This window comes from Balaenoptera physalus, assembly GCF_965194825.1.
Source record: "Balaenoptera physalus genome assembly, chromosome: 17".
Classification (NCBI taxonomy): domain Eukaryota; kingdom Metazoa; phylum Chordata; class Mammalia; order Artiodactyla; family Balaenopteridae; genus Balaenoptera; species Balaenoptera physalus.
The window spans coordinates 47,152,459-47,175,535 of record NC_138895.1 but is presented as its reverse complement, the minus strand read 5'-3'; the positions used below and the strand labels follow the sequence as shown (position 1 = coordinate 47,175,535).

The following is a 23,077-nucleotide window of genomic DNA, read 5'->3' as shown; positions in this document are numbered from 1 at the left end:
TAAACTACGTGATGAACGAGATAAAGTTTCTAGTGTCATGGAGCTTATGGCCTATTAGGAGAGGAAGACAAATAAATGGATAATTTCAACAGTAAGTGCAGTGATAAAGACATGGATGAAGAGTAATCACAGCTGACAGACATTTAGTGAATGTTAGTAGGTGTCACATACTTTACCTTGTACTTTATGTGTGTTATCCCATTAAATCCTTATAATCAACCCATGAAGCAGTAATAATTATCTAGGGGACTTGCCCACAGTTACACAGCTGGCAAAGGATGATCCTGGTACTGAAATCTAAGTGTATCTCCTGAGTCTAAGGCTTGATTACTGTACTTGGCAGTGACCTCATAGGTGTTCTGGTTTTATTACTGTGTAACTTACCATTTCAATCTTAGTGACATAAAACAACAATGATTTTATTATGCTCATGGATTTTTGTGAGTCAGGAGTCTGTAAAAGGGTACAGCAGCAATAGCTCACCTTTGCTTCATGGTGTCTGGGCCTCAAGTGGGCAGACTGAAAGGCTGGGAAAACTCAATAGCTGGGGGCTGGAAGGCTAACTTACTCACATGTCCCATGGTTGATGTTGGCTGTCTGCTGGGACCTCAGCTGGGGCTGTTAGCCAAAACACCCACATGTGGCCTCTCCAAGTGGCTGCTTGAATTTCCTCACAGCATGGTGTCTCGGTTTCAAGAGCAACCATCCCAAAGAGAATCAGGCTGCAGCTCACAGCTCTTTATAACCTAGCTTTGGAAGTCACACAGTGTCATTTATAAGCTCCACTCCCACCCCATATTTAAGGGGAGGGGACATACCACCATTCTCAATGGGAGGGGTATCAAAGTCATATTGTAAGAACATGTGGGATTGGAAAATATAGTCTGCCACAATCCAGCCTCTGACCACAATAGTTCACATTCCTCCCACATGCAAAATACACTCATCCCCTTCTCCAGGAATTCCAGGTCTCATCCCAATGTGGCATCAGCTTGAAGTCCAGGATCTCATTATTTAAATCAGATCCAGTGTGGATGAAGCTCTTTTGTTCAGTGCCTCTGGTGGAGTTTCTCTGAAGGCCAGAGACAAGTTATCGACCTTCCTCCTTCCCATCCAATACACATTTGTGGGACAAGAATTAGCTAGCTGTTATAGCACTCCCATTTGAAAAAGGGAAAATGTGTAGCACAGAGCAGTTACTGGTCCTTAGCAATCTTGAAATTTACCTGGCGCTTGTTGTCAGTTCCTTGACCATCTGAGTTATCCTTCCTTTTCTATAAAAAACTGCTGGTGTTTGTCACTGAGTAGTTTTTCTAGCTGATTTGCCACCAATAGTAGGTCAAAAATCAAAGGCCTCCTGTCTCTGTCCTCTTAAGTCAAATCTGATATACTTCTTTAAAAGATTTTGCAAGTTTCCTGTGTCTCTATTTACTCTATTAGACAAAAGCCATACCCATGAAACTCTTTGAGATAAGCCACGCCCCCCTCAGGCTCCCCTGGAGGCTAATGTGGGACCATGTCCTTGTGCTTCTTAAGAGCCATATTATTTAACAGAGAGAATCTGTGAAGTATGTCTTTAAGATCCTTAGAAGTCCTGTTGCCTATTTGAAATATTCTATGAGGTTTGAACAAAGGATTTTAGAGTCTCACCCTGGATTTGATCTTTGGCCTGAGGTCCTTTCTTAATTTAAGTGTTGTTTGCTGCTGGAGAGGCTGGGAATGAGAAACATTTTATATTTGAACCTAGTAAGTCTTGCTCCTTTATACTTAACATTTCATTCTTATTTTCTCACATTTTGTCATTGGAAGCAAGAAGAATCCAAGTGCCATTTTCAATATTCTGCCTAGATAACATAAACCACAACAATATCTTTTTTGATCCATCTCCTAGGGTAATGGAAATAAAGACAAAAATAAACAAATGGGACCTAATTAAACTCAAAAGCTTTTGCACAGCAAAGAAAACCATAAACCAAATGAAAAGATAACTCACAGAATGGGAGTTGCAAATGATACGACTGACAAGGGATTAATCTCCAAAATTTACAAACAGCTCATGTGGCTCAATATCATAAAAACAAATAACCCAATCAAAAAATGGGCAGAAGACCTAGATAGACATTTCTCCAAAGAAGACATACAGATGGCCAAGAGATACATAAAAAGATGCTCAACATCTTTAATTATCAAAGAAATGCAAATCAAAACTACAATGAGATATCAGCTCACACCAGTCAGAAGAGTCTTCATCAAAAAGTCTACAAACAGTAAATGTTGGAGAGGGTGTAGAGAAAATGGAACCCTCTTACACTGTTGGTAGGAATGTAAATTGGTACAGCCACTATGGAGGACAGTATGGAGGTTCCTTAAGAAACTAAAAATAGAGCTACCATATGATCCAGCAATCCCACTCCTGGGCATAAATCTGGAGAAAACCATGGATCGAAAGGATACATGTACCTCAATATTTATTACAGCGCTGTTTACAATAACCAAGACATGGAAGCAACCTAAATGTCCATCGACAGATGAATGGATAAAAAACATGTAGTACATATATGCAATGGAATATTACTCAGCCATTAAAAAGAATGAAATAATGCCATTTGCAGCAACATGGGTGGGCCTGGAGATTACCATACTAAGTGGAGTAAGTCAGGCAGAGAAAGACAAATATCATATGATATTGCTTATATGCGGAATCTAAAAGAAATGATACAAATGAACTTATCTACAAAACAGAAACAGACTCACAGACTTAGAGAATAAACTTATGTTACCAGGGGAAAAGTGGGGGGGATAGGGATAAGTTGGGAGTTTGGTATTGACATGTACGCACTGCTATATTTAAAATAGATAACTAATAGGACCTACTGTATAGCACAAGGAACTCTTACTCGATACTCTATAATGGCCTGTATGGGAAAAGAATCTAAAAAAAAGTGGATATATGTTTATGTATAACGGATTCACTTTGCTGTACACCTGAAACTAATACCACATTGTAACTTAACTATACTCCAATAAAAATTTAAAAAAAACCTGATGGTGTTTTCTCAATTGTCATATGAAGCTAATTATCCCTGCCTACTAGTAGAGTTGAAAAGGCTAGTAAAATGTATATAAAAGTATTCAGAAAAATTTGGCCCCCAATAAATATTTAATTAGTAATTATTAGTAATATTGAAAATATTACTTACTGTTAATATTGCTATTATATTTTCACATTAATCTTAATGGTGTATGTTTGAATGCATTTATACTTATCATGTTGATGCACCTAGGTGCTTGCTGTTTTTATGTCAGTCCTTAGTATATTGAAGACATGTTCTGGCAGGATGGGTGTTCTTGTGCTAAGTAATATCTCTGGTATATACTTAGAAGGAGAAAAGTTATACCATTTTTCTTGCTCTGAAAATTTCTATCTCTATGTTATAATAAACAAAACCACTCATTTGAAAAAAAAAAGATAACCAACAAGGACCTACTGCACAGCACAGGAAACTCTGCTCAATACTCTATAATAACCTAAATGGGAAAAGAATTTGAAAAAGAATAGATACATGTACATGTATAACTGAATCACTTTCCTGTATACCTGAAACTAACACAACATTGTTAATCAACTCTACTCCAATATAAAATAAAAATAAAAAAAAAATTCTGCCTAGAAATCTCCTAACCCAGATCATTGAGTTCATTAGATATATTTCCCAGTTTCCACATTACTGTAAGTGACAATGTTGCTAAACTTTCTGTCTCTGCATAAGAAGGGTCCCCTTTCTTTCAGTTTCCAACAACATTTTAAAAACGGTTCCTTTAATCCCTCACCAAGAACCTCCTCAAAGCCTTATAGGTTTTCACCAACAACCAACCAGTGCCAAAGTCAATGCTATATGTTTTAGGTTTTATTTTGGCAGCACCCCACTTCCAGGTATCAAAATCTATTTCAGATACTATTGCTACACTACAAATCATCCTAAACTGAGTGACATAAAACGGCGAACATTTTGGGTCAGGAATTCTGAGCAGGCATAGATCTCTTGTCTCAGTTTCATGAAAGTTTGGAACTGAGACAGTAAATGTCACTTGGAACGTCTTGACGGCTGAGGGCTAGCATCGTCTGAAGGCTCATCCACTCGTATGTCTAGTAGTTGATGCTGGCTGTTGTCTGGGATCTTATCTGGGCTTGTCAACCAGACCACCTACACATGGCCTTTCCTTGTGACTGCTTGTGCTTCATGGCTATGCTCCAAGAGTAAATTCTAAAGAGAATCAAGAAGAAACTGTAACATTTTAAAGATTTAGCTCTGTGAGTCACATAACATCTCTTCTACTCTAGTCACAAGCCTTCTCAGATTCAGGGAGAAGGAATATGGACCATTTCTTGATGGAAGAAATGTCAAAGTTATTGAAGAATAGCATGTGGATGGGAGATACTGTTGCAACCATTTTTGGAAAATATACTCTGCTATGATTGGGAACTATGGGATTATAAAGAATGAACACCTGAGGATTCCAGAAAAACTGTCAGAGGGAAATCACTTCTGATCTAAGTTTTAAAGGGTGAACTTGGCAAGAGTCAGAATCCTCATGTTCCTAACTTGATGGCAAAGGAAATGGAGTTATATGAGTATAACCTCCTAAATTTTTATGGGTATAACCTCCTGAAGTGATTGCTTTGAAACAAAAACACATTTATTTACACAAGTTATATTGCATTAGGAATGTCCACTTTATAGCCAAACTCCACACTAAATAAACGTTTAACAATAACCTGTAAATGGTAAAAACAATCACTGCTTCAAGAGATATAATTCAAATGCATTGGTAACAAGGAGCTATAAGGAACTGATAAAAAATAAAAAGAAAATTCAAACAGGAACATCAGCAAAAAGAATACTATAGGAGGAAGAAAGAGAACTGAGAATCTGCCACAGTACGATGGAGAGGTATTCAAGGCTGCAGATTAAATGGCTTTACAGTTTGGGGATAAATACAGCCAGGACTGGTCAACATCTAGTACAGAGGGATGACATCGAATCTCCCTTTAAAAGCTCTAGGTCACTGTCCCCTTAGCACTGTTCTAGATGGGGTTGTCTATGTGATACATTTTCTTGTTCAAATAATAGTCTGATAGTGGATGGAAGGCCATTTGGATTTCTAAATGCCCTTCTAATCTTCTGCCCTTTCAATGGAGCTTTGTAGTCAAAACTTCTCAAAGCCTTATCTCATCTTTCTGCCCTATCTTCCACCCTACCTTGGCCAAATATTTATTTATTTCTCTTTAAATTTAATTTTATGAATAGCTTTAACATTCACATTATTCAAAAAATCAGAAAGTATCAATGGATTTGCCATGAAATTCTGCCCCCCCGCATTCTTGTCCCTGGTCCACTTCCTCATAGGTAACCACCGTCCTTTGTTTCTTGTGTATTGTTCTAGGGTTTCCTCATGCATAGATAAGCAAATACATACACAGACTTTTATTTTCTTCCTACCTACCTTTGCTCCACTGCCTTTTTAAAAAAATTAATTAATTGATTTATTTATTATTTTTGGCTGTGTTGGGTCTTCATTGCTGCACACAGGCTTTCTCTAGTTGCGGCAAGCAGGGGCTACTCTTTGTTGTGGTGCGCGGGCTTCTCATTGCAGTGGCTTCTCTTGTTGCGGAGCACGGGCTCTAGGCATGCGGGCTTCAGTAGTTGTGGCATGCAGGCTCTAGAGTGCAGGCTCGGTAGTTGTGGCGCATGGGCTTAGTTGCTCTGCGGCATGTGGGATCTTCCTGGACCAGGGTTCGAACCCATGTCCCCTGCATTGGCAGGAGGATTCTTAACCACTGTGCCACCAGAGAAGCCCTCCACTGCCTTTTTTAAACACCAAAGATAGTATATTATGTAACCTGTTCTGCATTTTGCTTTTTTCATTTAACTACATTTCTTGGAGATTTTTCCCCTCATATAATTATATGGTGAGTTTGTCTGTCTGTCTGTATGTATATATTACAGACAGTAAGAGAATTCTTAAACCTCATTTCATTGGAGTTATTGAATAGAATATAGATTATTGGGATTAAGACTAATATGAGTTTGAAACTAACCTTTTCAGTTTAAAAAATTTTGATTCAGATTAAAAATTCAGTGTAATATTGGGCAAGTTCCTTGATCTTTTAGAGTCAGTTTCCTCCTTTGAAAGTGGTGACAATAATACCTTGCAGCCTTGTGGTGATGCCATCAATAAAAGACTAGATACAAATGGCTTAGAACATAGTAGATGCTCAACAAAAACTGCCTATCGTTGTTATTTCATCACCTGAGTTTGGAATGACACTGATTATTCTTCAGGTCTCCAATAATCATCCTGATCTGGTTCTGGAGGGACTTAATGATTCCCTCCTAAACAAGTTCCATCTCTATTCTGCCAGGCACTTTGTAAATCAAGTTCTATAAGCCCTTGAAGGCTTCATGATCTCTGATGAGCATCAACAATGCTGTGTAGGTATTTGGTGGTACTCAAAGGGAACAATGAAAGATATCAGATCTTAAACTGAAGCTTGTGTTATGGCTCAGATGAGCTGTCCATTGTGACTTTTTAGCCCTACTTCTTCACCTTTTCCTGTATCCATGCCATTTGACATGTGACTTTGAAGTTCCCCTACTAAAGGAATGGAGCATATTTCCCTGTCACTTGATTTTGCGTTGGGCCACGTGGTTTGATTTGATCAATAGAAAAAGGTGGAAGTGATGGTGTGTCACTTCTTCTTTTTAAAGAGGCCTTGTGTATTTCCATTCTCCTTTTTGTATTCTACCATTGCTGTGAGGAGAACACGTCTAAATTAGCCCTCTGGCCCTAGGAGGATGACAAAAGACATGTGCAGCAGAGCCAACTCAGATGAACCGTCCCAGTCAGACAGCCTTGCTGGGCCCAGACAACCCACAGATGTGTAAGTTAAATAAATGGTTAATGGTAAACACTAAAATACTGTGGTTATTTGTTACACAGCAATAGCAAGCCAATACAATTACACTTCACCAAACGCTAGGAAAACGTTGAAAAATAATAGGAAATTCAGAAGCCACAATTATTTGAGGACTGATTTATCATGCATGGACAGGGTAGGGGTCAGGGAGATTAAGAAATGAAACAGTTAGGTATGTTACAGTGCAGCTAAACAGGGATGAGGAGGGGGTATATAAACCGTCTGCAAGCATTTGAAGCACAAATAGCAGGGCTGGGCTAAACAGTCTACTGAGCTCCAAGAGGAAAGATTTAGGAAAAAATGCACTAATGCTGAGCCAACAAAAACTTAAGTTGGGCCCGGAAAAAGTCTTCCCAATAAGATCTGCATCACTTTTGCTCCTGAGGAAGGATTAGGGGCCCCCTTCCTTTCATAGTTTTAAATTTAACTGAAGAAGAAAATAGAAACATATTGTGGAAATAACCTCTGGCCAACTGGATGGGGGCTAGAATACACAGTTCAGTAAAACTGAGCATCCAAATCTCATTACACAGATGGGCAGCTATCCTGTCCCCAATGATCTTCCTGCTGTCTAATTACATCAGTCTGTGAATTTTGGACAACTTAAAAGAGGAAATATTAGAAATCATCTCTTGACCCAGAACAACCTCTCCTTTAAAAGTAGATGTAAGGCACAAACAGACCTGACAAGGAGTCCAGGTTAATGGGCTTTGGGTCAGAAAGGAATTGGACTAAAGTCAGGTTGGTCCTTTTAAAAAGCTGGCATACAGCCTGGGACTAAGGTTGGAGCACTGACGGCCAATACAGGCTGAGGCCTCACTGCTATCATTACTAAAAATGCTCGGACAGGCTAGTAAATACTGGGCTGAGAGGGTTTTCTTTCTCTCTTCTTAAAAAAAAATGTAACAGCAAGATTGTACATTTCAGGGGAAAGTAATTCTACAAGACGTTCCTGTTCCTTGGATAAATACAGACTTTCAATGCTCCAAATGGCCATTCCAATTTCTTCTTCAGGAAACACATTTTATTCTAAAAGACCCATTTAGAAGTCTCTCTTGCAATCTGGAGAGTCAAATAGTCTGTTGGTTATACAGGAATGGATTTTATGGGAGTGTTGACAGGGCTCTCTTGGTGGGAAGGAATTCACAAGAGGACAGGATGACATAATGTACCTTCTTGTCATTAGCCAAGAAGGAAATGCTCTGTCTTTGGCTTTATCAGGGGCTGGGTCTGTGTGAATAGCTTCTCCTGGTATTTGTAATAATCTACCTCATAATGCTTTAAAAATAATTTGGATTGACTTTTGTTGGCTTCTCACAAATGAATTCCTTCCAGCGTATGGAAATAGGTAGCTGGGAGAGTTGGCACAGTCTCCTTCCTAAGGTTGATTTAATTAAAACAGTGGCTCCCTCTGGCTGGTTTCTCTGATCTTCTTCAGGATTAATTGTCTTGACTTTCATGAGTTAATACAAAGAAATAGAACACTAAGAAAGTAGTTAGAGCAGTGTAATTCCTAGGGGTTAAATATTTTAGTAACAGCAGGGAAAGACTAGATTCTAGGCCAATTGGTAATGATTCTGGAATGTAGATTTACACATGTGTGGGAGAGCCTTTGCTATGTGAGCGATAGAACATGCGCCTATATTTGTATGTGTTGGAAATACTTTAATCTTCTATTCTCCTTTTTTAAATTGAAGTACAGTTGATTTACAAAGTTGTGAACAAGTGGAGACAATCTCTACGTTTTAAACAATGACTAATTCAAAGTCACACAGTAGGTGAAAGAATTGGAGGTTTCTGGGATTAGAAAGAATGTTCTTATCACAAATGGGATACACTTTTATGATGGAATCAAATGAGCAAAAAGAAGGACGCTTAAATCATCCATAATCTCCCCGCCCAATGAGTGATGAAATCCACACGTGGCAGGTAAGACTTCCCCTCCTGGTGGTCTCCACCTCTACAGGCAAGAGGGAAGCAGGATTCCCAGAACTCTGTAAACTCCCCTTCGACTTCCTTCCCTGCAACTCTCACAGCTTAAGCACCTCTCCCTGCCTTGAGACCAGCAGAATGACCACTCCTGGGGTTAGTTATCTCAGTCTCCCGGCTCACCCCTCATTCCCCAGGACATTAATGCCTGTAAGGCTCTGTGCACCCCCTTCTCTGACCTCAGCTCCCTGCTCCCGCTCCCCAAATTTTCAAATCTGCTTTACTGTGCCCTCTGGAACTCAAGGTCAGTGATCAACCTTCTCTCTCCATCCTCTTCTCTGAAGTTTCCCTTTGCCATCTTGCTCGCACAACTGAACTCTGGCTCCTCTGCCTCCCTCTCATGTGGTGGCTGCTTTCTTTGGTATACTCTTCACACCACAGAACCTGGAGATGGGTTCCATCTCCTCCTGATGCTTCTCGCCATGTCCAGATCATTCTCCTTTTCTTCTCCCTGAAATCCCTAGCTTTGCATTTCAATCAGTTTGTAACCCCTATTTCTCCCGGGACAGACATCTTCCAACCCTACCTCTCTCTGTTCCTCATTCCTTAAAGCATGTTCAATGTCATGCTTTCTCTGAGGACTAGAACCGTTCACTATGTCTTGAGGTTTTCAACATCTGCATAAATAACTATTCTAGTACCCTCACCTCTCAGTTCGTTGGCTTCCTCTCCTCCAATGATCTTGTCCTCCACCCTGTCTCAGCCTCTACATCCTGGCCACACCCTAGACCTCATCATTACCAATGACCCTGCCATGTCTACATGCCAGTTTTAAGCGAACCACTCTGATGTTCTCTCTGCAGTTCACTCCCTCTGGTATCCCAGCGACACAACTTCCTCAGCATCACTGGCACCAACAGTCCATCGATCCTCCCAATTTTCACCGTCACTCACAGCCTCTTCATGTCCTCACCTCCCCCCCTTACCGTACTTGGATTTCATGGTCCAAATGACATCACTCCCTCATATCTACTCTTAATTTCCTTTCTTTTTCTCCCTTCATCATATTCTCTTGGCAAAACCCTGTTTAAATCCAAGTCTCCACTGATTCTGTGTCTGTTCAACTGAGCATGGCTGGTAAAGCTCATGATTATGCTGACTGGAGCCCTTTCCAATTTATGGCCACTAACCTCAAGTGGGTCTCTATTGCTGCCTGGCAGTCTCATTACATTTCCTAGCTCACTGATGCTCCCGCTCCCTGAGTGAGCTATTTCATATCTTTTTTTTTTTTCTAGTTTGAAATATTTATTGCTGAATAACATACTAAGTGAAGGGGGGTTTTGCTGATGATAATGGAAGTCACTTTATGATTTTTCCCAGTTAATCTTCTCCTTCTTGTTTTTTTAACATCTTTATTAGAGTATAATTACTTTACAATGGTGTGTCAGTTTCTGCTTTATAACAAAGTGAATCAGTTATACATATACATATGTCCCCATATCTCTTCCCTCTTGCATCTCCCTCCCTCCCACCCTCCCTATCCCACCTCTCTAGGTGGTCACAAAGCACCGAGCTAATCTCCCTGTGCTATGTGGCTGCTTCCCACTAGCTATCTATTTTACGTTTGGTAGTGTATATATGTCCATGCCACTCTCTCACTTTGTCCCAGCTTACCCTTCCCCCTCCCCGTATCCTCAAGTCCATTCTCTAGTAGGTCTGCATCTTTATTCCTGTCTTGCCCCTAGGTTCTTCTGACCATTTTCTTTTTTAGATTCCATATATATGTGTTAGCATACGGTATTTGTTTTTCTCTTTCTGACTTACTTCACGCTGTATGACAGTCTCTAGGTCCATCCACCTCACTACAAATAACTCAGTTTCGTTCCTTTCTATGGCTGAGTAATATTCCATTGTACATATGTGTCACATCTTCTTTATCCATTCATCTGTCAATGGGCACTTAGGTTGCTTCCATGTCCTGGCTATTGTAAATAGAGCTGCAATGAACATTTTGGTTCATGTCTATTTTTGAATTATGGTTTTCTCAGGGTATATGCCCAGTAGTGGGATTGCTGGGTCGTATGGTAGTTCTATTTTTAGTTTTTTAAGGAACCTCCATACTGTTCTCCACAGTGGCTGTATCAATTTACATTCCCACCAACAGTGCAAGAAGGTTCCCTTTTCTCCACACCCACTCCAGCATTTATTGTTTGTAGATTTTTGATGATGGCCATTCTGACCGGTGTGAGATGATGAATGTTGGTGCTTTTAATGTTGTCCCAGAGGTCTCTGAGACTGTCCTCAATTCTTTTCATTCTTTTTTCTTTATTCTGCTCCTCAGCAGTTATTTCCACCATTCTATTTTCCAGCTCACTTATCCATTCTTCTGCCTCAGTTATTCTGCTATTGATTCCTTCTAGTGTATTTTTCATTTCAGTTATTTGGTTGTTCATCATTGATTGTTTGTTTTTTATTTCTTTGAGGTCCTTGTTAATAATTTCTTGTATCTTCTCAATCTGTGCCTCCATCCTATTTCCAAGATCTCGGATCATCCTTACTATCATTACTCCGAATTCTTTTTCAGATAGATTGCCTATTTCCTCTTCATTTATTTGGTCTTGTGAGATTTTACCTTGCTCCTTCGTCTGCAACGTACTTCTCTGTCATCTCATTTTGTCTGACCTACTGTGTTTATGGTCTCCTTTCACAGGCTGCAGGGTTGTAGTTCCTTTTGCTTCTGTTGTCTGCCCCCTGGTCAGTGAGATTGGTCCAGGGGCTTGTGTAGGCTTCCTGGTGGGAGAGACTGGTGCCTGCATTCTGGGGGATGGAGCTGAGTCTTCTACCTCTGAAGGGCAGGGCTGCATCAGGTGATGTGTTTTGGGCTGTCTGTGAGCTTAGTACAACTTTAGGCAGCCTGTCTGCTGATGGGTGGGTCTGTGTTCCTGTCTTGGTGGTTGTTTGTCGTGAGGTGTCCAACACTGGAGCCTGCACGCAGTTGTCTGGGGCTGGGTCTTTGTGTTGATATGGATACCTCTGGGAGTGCACATACTGATTAATATTTCCTGGGCTCTGGTGGTCCAGCGTCCTGGACTTGGTGCTCCCACCCCAGAGGCCCAGGCCCTACCCTTGGCCAGGGAACCAAGAGCTGCAAGCCACACAGTGTGGCCAAAGAAAAAAGAAAGAAAAGGAAAGAAAAGAAAAAGAAAAGAAAGAAAAGAAAAGAAAATGAAAAGAAACAAAGGAAAAGAAACAGACAAACAAAACCCAAGACAAGTAGCAAAAACAACAGCAAAGGAACAGCAGCAACAACATAACACACACACACACACACACACACACACACACACACACAGAAAAAAGAAAAAAAGGGAGAGAGAAAAAAAATAAGAGAACAAACAAACAAAAGAATTCAAAACTGAGAACAGTCAATAAGGACTAAACTAACAAAAACAAAAAATGAAAAATAAAACAAAAACAGAAAGCAAACAAAAAACAAAAAAACAAAGAAAACAAAATATACACATAAAAACAATAAAAAAACAAAGAACAAAACCAAGAAAATACCACAAAACAATAAAAAAGTAAAATAAACATATTAAAAAATAAAAAAATTAAAATTAAAAATAAAAGATAAAAAATGGTAAAAGCAACAACACCAACAACTGTACAATATGAAACAAACAAAAAAAGAATAATAGTAATAAGAATATTGTCCTGGGGCCTCCTCTGTTAGTGTCCTTGCTCCCACAGTGAGCCAGAGCCAATCCCTGCCTCCCCAGGAGTCCTTCCAGTACCTCTAGGTAGGTCTCTGGACCTGCTGAGGGTACTGTGGAGTCAGCTCAGACTCTGACCTGGCCTGACTCCTGTGTGTACTTGCCCCCAAAGTCCACTGCTGTGAAGGCTAGACCGGTCTCAATTGTGGGAACACTCGTCTATTCAGGGATTCCACAGATACAGGATTTATCAGTCTGATCAGGGATTTAATCTGTGGCTTGTGCAGCTGCACGGAAAGATTTCCATTCCTATTCCTCAGTCGCACTGCCCCTGGGGCTCAGCTTTGATTTTGACCCCACCTCCATGTGTGCAACACCCTCAGGCGTCTGTTCCTTGCCCAGGTGACAGGGAGCGAAAGCAGCAGCTGCTTGGGGCACACTTATTCACTCAAGCTGGGGAGGGGTACGGTGGCCACAACTGGGGTGCGTGCGAGTTGCCTGCACTGGCGGAACCAGCAGGCAGTCCCAACAGACTGTGGTGCACTCGCTCTGGTGGGAGTCCCTCCCAGAGCCCAGGGAGGCAGGAGCTGGCATGTGGGGGCAGTGGTTGCCCCGCCCCCACATGCCTCTCAACAATGATGCCTTGCTTCTATGGTGTCCCAGGTTTTTCCACAGACTTTCCCGGTTGTGGAGCTCCTTACTCCTGCCCCTTCAGGCTGTCTTTTCAAAGCCAAATGCTGTCCCCTCCCTGGATCCACGCTCCAAACCCCATTTTCCAGCACCCAGCTCCCCTTTGCAACAGGTGACTCATGACTCAGGCTGGAATGTGCAGAGATGCGGTGTACACCATGTATGTAGTTCTTACTTTATCCTGCCTTCCACAGTCTGTCTGTTGTGCTCTCCTTTGATCCCCCGAAGGTCCTTTTCTGTCCTAGCTGCTTTCGCCACAGTGAGGGAGTTTTTCTGAGTGTGGGGACCTCCCTTCACCTTCACCTTCCTGCCAGTGTTGCTGGTCCCTTTTTGGATTCCTCTCTTCTTTTTTTCTTCTTTCTTTTGTCCTACCCAGTCATGAGGGGATTTTTCTTGTCCTTTTAGGGGTCTGAAGTCTTCCACTAATGTTCAGCAGGTGCTCTATGAGAACTGTTCCATTTGTAGATGTGTTCTTGATGTACTTGTAAGGAGCGACGAATTCTACGTCCTCCTATTCCGTCATCTTGATTCCTGAACTCTATATAAAAATTTTGATAAAAAGATGTAAATAATACAAAATTCATATACAAAATCAACATGAGATACAGTGATTTATTGATGAAGATTTAGGATAACAGGCAGAAAAGTTCTTATGTATTTGTTTATCATCCCATCAGTGGAAGTGAAGAGGTTTCATAGTGTCCAGGATCATTTCTTTTTCTGTTCGGATCCAGGGACCATCTCTTTGTGTTCTTTATTGTCAAATGTGATGCTTCTGGCTAATTTCACATCTCATCACATGAAAAGGTAGTAAGGCTGTAATAACTTTGCCCTGGCTCTTCAGAATCTGTATTAAAATGATATCAATCTTCTTGCCTCTGCATTTCCCTAATACCATTTTTTTATATAGGATTTATTCATTTTTAAAAATAAATGTATTTATTTATTTATTTAATTTTTTTATTTGGCTGCATTGGGTCTTTGTTGCTGCATGCGGGCTTTCTCAGTTTGTGGCGAGTGTGGGCTACTCTTCATTGTGGTGCATGGGATTCTCATTGCGGTGGCTTCTCTTGTTGTGGAGCATGGGCTCTAGGTGTGCAGGCTTCAGTAGTTGTGCCTTGCAGGCTCCAGAGCGCAGGCTCAGTAGTTGTGGCGCATGGGCTTAGTTGCTCTGCAGCATGTGGGATCTTCCCGGACCAGGGCTCGAACATGTGTTCCCTGCTTTGGCAGGCAGATTCTTAACCACTGCACCACCAGGGAAGTCCCCCAATACCATTTATTTAACGCTTGTTACCTTACTACTCATGAGGCTGCATCATCCATTATGCTGCCCGTGAACGCTGGCTTCCAATGATTTTATCAGAGCTTATTACTGTGCGTCAAGTGCAAGTCTCACCCAGAGCATGCAGGAAAATGTGATACTTTCTTTTCTCATCATGTTAAAGTTACCACTCAGAAGTTTATTGAATGAACGTAGAACAACACAGTCTTCTCTTCAACACTTTGGGCTGTAATCACTGCGTTCCTAGGATGTGATCTCTTTCAGTGTTGCTCCAACCCCTGCCTGGCACACACTGTCACCAGGAGGAAGGATTGGAGAAAGGCAGGATGAGAAGAGTGGTTTTCATCCCCCCCAGGAATACCCCACCCACGCCCACCGCCATCCAACATGACTTAAGGTCCACTTGGGAGAGCATGGTGTTGTTACATTGATTGAGACTGGAGAGAACATCAGTTGGGCGTACCCAGTTGTGCAACTGTCTCAAAAATCTCCTAGAGGAGGTAGGCATGGCCCCTCTGAGGACTGCCTGACACATGGAGTGAAGCTTCAGAGGGAGTGGATGGCTACCCTGGGTGCCAGTTACAGGGACATACAGGGTAAAGGATGCTTGTCACTACCTCTCACTGTGAACTGGAGGTGGCATTGTAGTCAGAACACAGATGAGTAAGAGTTGTCAAATAGGCCCATACACACTCAAGAGTTGGTGGTAGACTACTGGTAGCCCAGACCCCTGAATTTGTCCTATATCCTACCTGAATCATCCAAAATCAGCACATCTGCACCATTTTAGTAGTCTAATCTTGCACAGTCCTACAAAAGAAATACTGCCCTGGTGAGTGGGGTGTGGGGGGATCTATTCATTAGGCTACCCTCCTGGAACTAAGGTCTAGCCATAGATCCCCAGAATTCCACCACAGGCATAGGTCCTGGAGATTCTTGGAGCAGCTGATTGACTCCACGTGTTGGATAGAGTGATGGAGAGTGCCCCGAAGGGGAAGAATAGAGGCCAGAGTCTATGCTGGTCCCTGTGCAGGCTTGGGGCTTCCTGCCCAGTTGGCACTGCTGACCCCAACCAATGTCTCAGGCATTAAAGGAAGACTCAGAAAATGTCAAGGGAAACAATTCTGGTGATTACTAGGGTACGAGGGTCAGACTTGGGAACATTTTCCCAGATGGCATAAATGGCCTTCGCTGGACCCAAGCACAGAAAGGAGACAGAAAAATTGAGGAAAACACTCCAAAGCATGGAAACAACTCAGGTATGGGGCCTGGGGTAGGAGCTCTTCTTACCTGGGTCTAATGTAGGACTGCAATGATCAGTCCTCAGCCCTCATCTTCTTTGACTTTTCAGAAGAGTGTTTCAAAGTTGATTACTTCCTCTTCCTTCACTTGACTTCTGGGACACTGGTCTGCTGGTTTGTCTTCTACTTTATTAGCCACTTCTTTTCAGTCTTCTTTGCTCATTCCACCTCATCATTCCAACTCATCTCTCTGGTTTCTAAATACTGAAGACCCCCAGGATCTTCTGATCTCTTTTCTATCAATACCCACTTTCTAGGTGATTTTACCTAGGGTTGCCATGTATGGATTAATTATATGTGCACCATGTATGTGCACTGCCTAATTCCAGGGGATACTATTCACCAAACTACAATGTGAAGGAAACTGTGCTGTGCAAAACCTGAACAATTGAATGTAGTGGTTCTGATATAGCTCTGTGGCTTTAAATGTTTTTCATACCTGATGACAATGGACTCCTTCTCTGAACTTTAGGCTCACATATATTCAACAGCCTTTTCAACATCTCCACTTGAATGTTAGACCTAATATCAAACATCAAGTTTCTGATCTTTTCCCCTAAATCTGTTCCTCCTGCAGTCTTCTCACTTCAGTAAGTGGCCACTCTATCATTCTAGTTGCACAGCTCCCAAACCTGTGACTTATCCTTGACTTCTCTTTCCTTCCTACCTTAAATCCCATCTGTCAGCAAGTTCTGCTGGCTCTACCTTCAAAATATGTCTGGAATATGACTGCTCCTCACTACTTCAAAATATGTCTGGAATATGACTGCTCCTCACTACTTTTACTATTCCCACTCTGGTCTAAACCACTATCATCTCTTTCCTGTATTTTTGCAATATTTTTCTAACTGGTATCCATGCTTCTATCCCTCCACTCTATTCTTTTTTTAAATATATTTATTTATTTATTATTTATTTATTTATTTTTGGCTGCGTTGGTTCTTCATTGATGTGTGTGGGCTTTCTCTAGTTGTGGCAAGCAGGGGCTACTCTTCGTTGTTGTGCGCGGGCTTCTCATTGCGGTGGCTTCTCTTGTTGCGGAGCACGGGCTCTAGGCATGTGGGCTTCAGTAGCTGTGGCTCGTGGGCTCAGCAGTTGTGGCTCGCGGGCTTAGTTGCTCTGCAACATGTGAGATCTTCCTGGACCAGGGCTCAAACCTGTGTCCCCTGCATTGGCAGATGGATTCTTAACCACTACACCACCAGGGAAGCCCCCTCCACTCTATTCTTAACACAGTACCAGCATGAACTAGTTAAAATACGTCAGAGCATGCCACTCCTATGCTCAGAACATCCAGTGGTTTATTATGTATTTCACCAGAGTTAAATCCAAAGTTGTTAATAAGGCTCCCAAGGCCCTATATGACCTGACCTCTGCTTTCTGTCCCACCTCTTCCTGTCCCACCCCTTCCTGTCCCACCCCCTCTCCCACCCTGGCCCTTGCTTATGCCACTTTGTCCATAACAGCTTCATTGCTGGTCTTTGAATGCGGCAAGCCCACTCTCAGCCTTGGCACTTGTTGTTCCCTCAGTCTGGTTGCTCTTCTCTCTGCTGTCTCCATGACTTGCTCTGTCACCAACTTTGCAACACAAATCAGCCACCATCTTATCAGTGAGAACTTCCCTGACCACTCTCATTGAAACGGCAAATGCCTCCCTCTGACAGCTGGCATTCCCCATCCCTACTTCCTTGCTTGTTCTACATATGGCACTTATTATCATCAGATATACTCTAAATTTCATTTAGCATTTATTTATTGCCTGTATCCACCCACTAGAAGGTCAGTTCCATGAAGGCAGTGATTTTTGTCCATTTTATTCACTTTTACATCCCCTCCACCTAAAACTGGCACAGAGTAGGTGCTGTATTTTTTGCATGAATGACAGAACCACTTATTGATGATTCTTTGTTCTCTCTCGACACAATATGTGTTTACATATATAGTATTATTTAAAACCCAAGACTATGTTGCACATATTGTTTTCTAACTTGCTTTAACACTATTTCATGAATATCATCTTTCTATTCCTTAAATAGTCTTCTGTAAATCATTTTACTGACTGCATATTTCATTGTACAGCTGAGTCACATTTTATTTACCGTGTGCTCTAATGGTAAGAATTTGCATTTTTCTAAGGACTAACAACTATACTGCACTAATGGCTTAGCCATCCCTGTAATTAATTCCTTAATAGCAGTAATTATCATCATTTATTAAGTACTTCCTTTGTGCTAGGCTCTGGGCTGAGAACTTTATGTACATCATCTCACTTAATCCTCTTAACAGGCCAGTGAGGTAGGTGTTTGAAGCAGGAATTAGTAGAAACTGAGTTAAGTAACTTGCTCAGGGTCACACAGGCAGAGTGTGGCAGAGCTAGGTTTTAAACCCACGTGTGATTCCTGAGCCCATATGCCAAACTGATATGCTTTCCTACCTCTGCCTGTAGGGTAATTTTCTAGAAATGGAATTTCTACTTGATGCTCAATTCTTTAAAAACAGGAGTTTTTGAAGGATTTGATTCATATATTGTTAGTTTAGGAGAAAATGCTAGTAACAGACTTCCTGTTATAGGACCACAGAAAGAAGAAAACTTTAAAAAAAAAACCTTAACATTATTCATAGTGTAAAAATATACACACATGATAAAAATTCAAGACATATCAGGGTATTTAATGAAAAATGGGTCCTCTTTCTACCTCACATCTCCCAGTCCTATCAATCTGGAGGCATCACCATTTACATAAGTTACTTATATCCTTCCAGAAATTAGGGAACTTCTTAATTCAAGACATGTTTAATTTGAGAGAGTCCTCTACAGGTTATTTAAAGAAAGTTAAAAATTGGAAAGATCTTTGAGAATTTCAAAAATCAAAATTAAGAGTCCCAAGGAGATAAGCCACCATTGTATTTGAAGAAAGAATAAGCAACCACCTACTTTGTCTCGTTTCCTTCAGGCCCATATGCTGTTGAAGACAGAGGATGATGATTCCCTCGCAACTTTTCCTTTTAAAAAATTATCATCTTTATTCATTAGAATAGGAAACTTGTTTTATCACATTTTTTTTGTTGTTGTTGTTGCTGTTTTACTTTTAAATTTTAATGTATTTTTTGTTTCCCCGATGCATGGCACACAGTCAGTGCTCAATAAATGTCTAGTTGAATACATGAAGTTATGCTAAGAACAATATTGCTTGCTTAGCTTCTGGTGCTCCATTCTGAGAGAACCGAGAAGCCCCATCTTAGTCCCACAGAGAACCGTGAAGACACTGTGACTATCCTCTATGGAACCAGGGAAGAAGGTCTCCCTGGCCTTGAACTTGCAGGTGTTATAAGAGTAGAGTCTAGACCTGGAGACAGGAATGGGGTGGACGGAGGATGATTGAGAGAAAAGACTTCTGGGAACCCATTCAAAATGGTGGTAGGGCCCCAAAAGTTGACTCAATATGAACAGCCAAGATGTGCGTTTTCCTATCTTCTAACTTTTAGGTGTGTATGTACATAATTGATTCCTGTTAGTTTTGCAAAGCCCTCAAAGAACCAGCTTTCACCACCTTTCCCAGGAACCCGTGGATGTGGATGTGCCACAGTTGTTCATACATTCACCAGCTGAAGGACATTCTGTTTGTTCTCAGTTTGGAGGTGTTGTAAATAAAACCATTATAAACATTTGCAAATAGGTTCTTGTGTAAATATAAGTTTTAATTTCTCTTTGATAAGTACTTAAGAGTGGGATTCCTGGGTCATATGGTAAGGGCAAGTGTATATTTAACTTGATAAGAAACTGCCATTGTTTTCCAAGATGATTACCACTCTGTGTTCCCACCAGCAATGTATGAGAGATCCAGTTCCTCCACACCAGCACTTGATATTGTTAGTTTTTTTTAAAAACTTTATCAATATGCTGACAGTCTCCATGTTTTATTTATTTATTCATTTATTTTAATTAATTAATTTTATTTATTTATTTTTGGCTGCGTTGGGTCTTTGTTGCTGCGTGTGGGCTTTCTCTAGTTGCAGTGAGCAGGGGTTACTCTTCGTTGCAGTGTGTGGGCTTCTCATTGCAGTGGCTTCTCTTGTTGTGGAGCACGGGTTCTAGGCACGCGGGCTTCAGTAGTTGTGGCACATGGGCTCTGCAGTTGGGGCTCATGGGCTCTAGAGTGCAGGCTCAGTAGTTGTGGCGCATGGGCTTAGTTGCTCCGAGGCATGTGGGATCTTCCCAGACCAGGGGGCGAACCTGTGTCCCCTGCATTGGCAGGTGGATTCTTAACCACTGTGTCACCAGGGAAGCCCTTGTTAGTTTTTTTGATTTTAGATATTCAAATAGGTGTGTATTTCATTGTGGTTTTAATTTGCATTTCCTTAATGATTAATGATGTTGAACATCTTTTAATGAACTTTTTAAATGAGTGTTCAAATGCTTTGCCTATATTTTTCATTGGATTCTTTTTTTTTTTTAAACCCTTTATTTGAATAAATTTTAGAGTCCTGTGCATTAGGTTTATTGCCCTTCCTCCACTGGCTTACAGCTTTCATTACTTAGAGGATAAAGGTTCAGGTGGAAACTTGTGCCTTTCTCATGGTGATCCTGCAGTCCTCCTCCAGTCCCACTCGACAAAGGGAGGCTTTATGTGATCTCTGCCCTGCCCCTAACCTTTCACTGGAGCACCTGGTGGAGATTTACGGTGAGGAAGCTGCCAATGAGCATGAGCTCCCTTTGTGACTGCAGCTCCCAGGGGGTCTAGATACTCACTGTAGCCCACGTTTGACCATTAGCAACTTATTAAAGGTTTTACCACAGTAAGTTTAATTAGTATCCATCACCTCATCTAGCTACAAAAAAACCTGGTTGCTTTCTCTTGTGATGAGAACTTTTAGGATCCACTCTCTTAGCAACTTACAAATGTTTATATATATTGCCATATATGTAAGTCAAGTCATTCTGCTGTATACCTTAAACTTACATAGTGCTGCTATGTCAATTATATCTCAATAAAACTGAAAGAAAAGAAAGATTTTGGCTGATTTTTTGCCCATTGGTGTGGAGCCCGGCATCTCTTTCTCAGATGCTCTGCCCCAGGGGAACCAGTGCTCATGTGTTGTGTCCTTGTTGGAGCTGCTCTTCTCTTTGATTTCACACTATTTGGCAGATCTGAGACTTCAGCCTTGTGATTGGTTCAAAAAATATTACAATTTTTCAATTTATCCAGATTTTTCATGTTGTTGGAGTGAAAATGATTCTCTTTCTAGCTTCTTACATCCTAGCCACAAGCCAAACACATGAGAGGTACTCTTGTGTTCATTGCTGTTTAAGGCACTTTATATGAATGTTTGACCGTTAGCGAGATTTTTTTTCTTCTTAGCTCATCAACTTGTAAACCTCCCTTGTGTCTACCTAAGTGGGTCATAGCCCCATTGAGGGCCACGAAAGGAGAATTTGACTTCTCTTATTTCTCCCAAAGCGCTCAGTGCAGTGGATTCACTATGCTATTGGCTAAAAAACCTCAGTATTTCACCATTTAGTTTAAACCTATTTCCTCTTATTCTATTTTTAATTAGCAAAGCTGGGGAAATTGCTCTTCACCCCTGTACTGGGTTGAATAGTGTCCCTCAAAAACTCACATCAACCCAGAACCTGTGAATGTGACCTCATTTGGAAATAGGGTCTTTGCAGATGTAATCAAGTTAAGGTGAGGTCATACTGGATTAGGGTGGGTCCAAAATCTAATCTGACTGCTGTCCTTATAGAAACAGAGAAATCTGGACACAGAGACATAGACACACCTAGAAGATGGCAGTGTGAAAATGGAAGCAGAGATTGGAGTGAGGCTGCTGTAAAGGAATGTCAAGAATTGTCAGCAACCACCAGAAGCTAGAAGAGGCAAGGAAGGACTCTACTCAGAATCTCAGAGGGAGCGTGGACCTGCCGACACCTTGATTTCAGACTTCCAACCTCCACGACTGCGAGAGAATAAACTTTTGTTGTTTTACGCCACCTGGTTTGTGATGATTTGTGATGGCAGTCACAGGAAACTAATGCACCCCAACACTTTTTGAAAATATTTATTTATTTATTAAAAAAATCTTTTTTTCCATGCTGCGTGGCACGTGGGATCTTAGTTCCCCAACCAGAGACTGAACCTGGCCCCCTGCAGTGGCAGTGTGGAGTCTTAACTGCTGGACCTCCAGGGAAGTCCTGCACCGCAACTCTTTACATCATCCAATCCTCTTCTGCTTCTGTAACAGCTTTGTGCTGTAATTCCTTCATCCTTTCTTTACAGTTTTTGTTTTGTAATTGTTCAGTCTATGTATGAACATGCATTTTCTCTAGTCAGAAAGCCTCTTTAAGAGAAGTGTTGAAGAAAAGCAGTCCACAAATAATATAAGAAAGCTGTGGATTACACATGAAGAAACCTCTTAGAATTTCAGGTGATAAGCTCATTCACGGTCAATGGTAGGTGTGGCTTCCAAAGGAGCTAATGTGTTGTCAAACTATGCTTGATATTCATCCAACAGAAAGATCCCTAAGATCCAAGCAACAACTTTGGTTTCTACAAAGGCTCCCCATGAAAAGCCATTTCAGTTTCATGTGGTCTGGACCATTAGTCCTTAGGATGCATTCTTCTGGTGATAGAAGAGTAACTGGTTCCCTTAGAAGAGAGATGGAAATTGTTCCCCAGAGGCCTCCAAATGCTACCCATCCACTCAATTGATCAGACAGCCTTACCCTCTAAAGCCCTACCTGCTGGGATTGGAATTAGGAAGGCCTTTTAAAGCAGTCTGCCAAACAGGCAATAGGTTTTGCACTCCAAAGGATGGGCAGGAAATGAATCAGAGATTTGTCCCACTTCCTTTTCCCTGTCTTATCTCCCAACAGGCTTTTTGCCTCTGTAAAAGTAAGTTTTGCCACTAATTTCTCTTTCTTTTTCTGGATTCTTCCTTTTGATTAATTCCTTTACTGTCCCCACTCTTTGATTTCTTTTTTTTTCTTCTAGTTTTATTGAGATATAATTGGCATACAGCACTGTGTAAGTTTAAGGTGTACAGCATAATGATTTGACTTACACACATCATGAACTTATCATCACAGTAAGTTTAGGGAACATCTGTCATCTCATATAGATACAATATTAAATAAATAGAAAAAAAAATTTTTCCTTGTGATGAGAACTCAGGATTTACTCTC

The 23,077-nt window shown here is 41.2% G+C and overlaps 1 long non-coding RNA gene across 1 annotated transcript in view; it reads left to right on the top strand.

Moving 5' to 3' along the window:
* Positions 1-23,077, top strand: part of LOC309646452 — a 333,740-nt gene extending 310,663 nt beyond the window's left edge. Inside the window, exon 2 of the long non-coding RNA XR_014255374.1 lies at positions 1-23,077. This exon is cut by the window's left edge and continues 8,098 nt beyond it. This is a non-coding gene — a long non-coding RNA (uncharacterized lncRNA).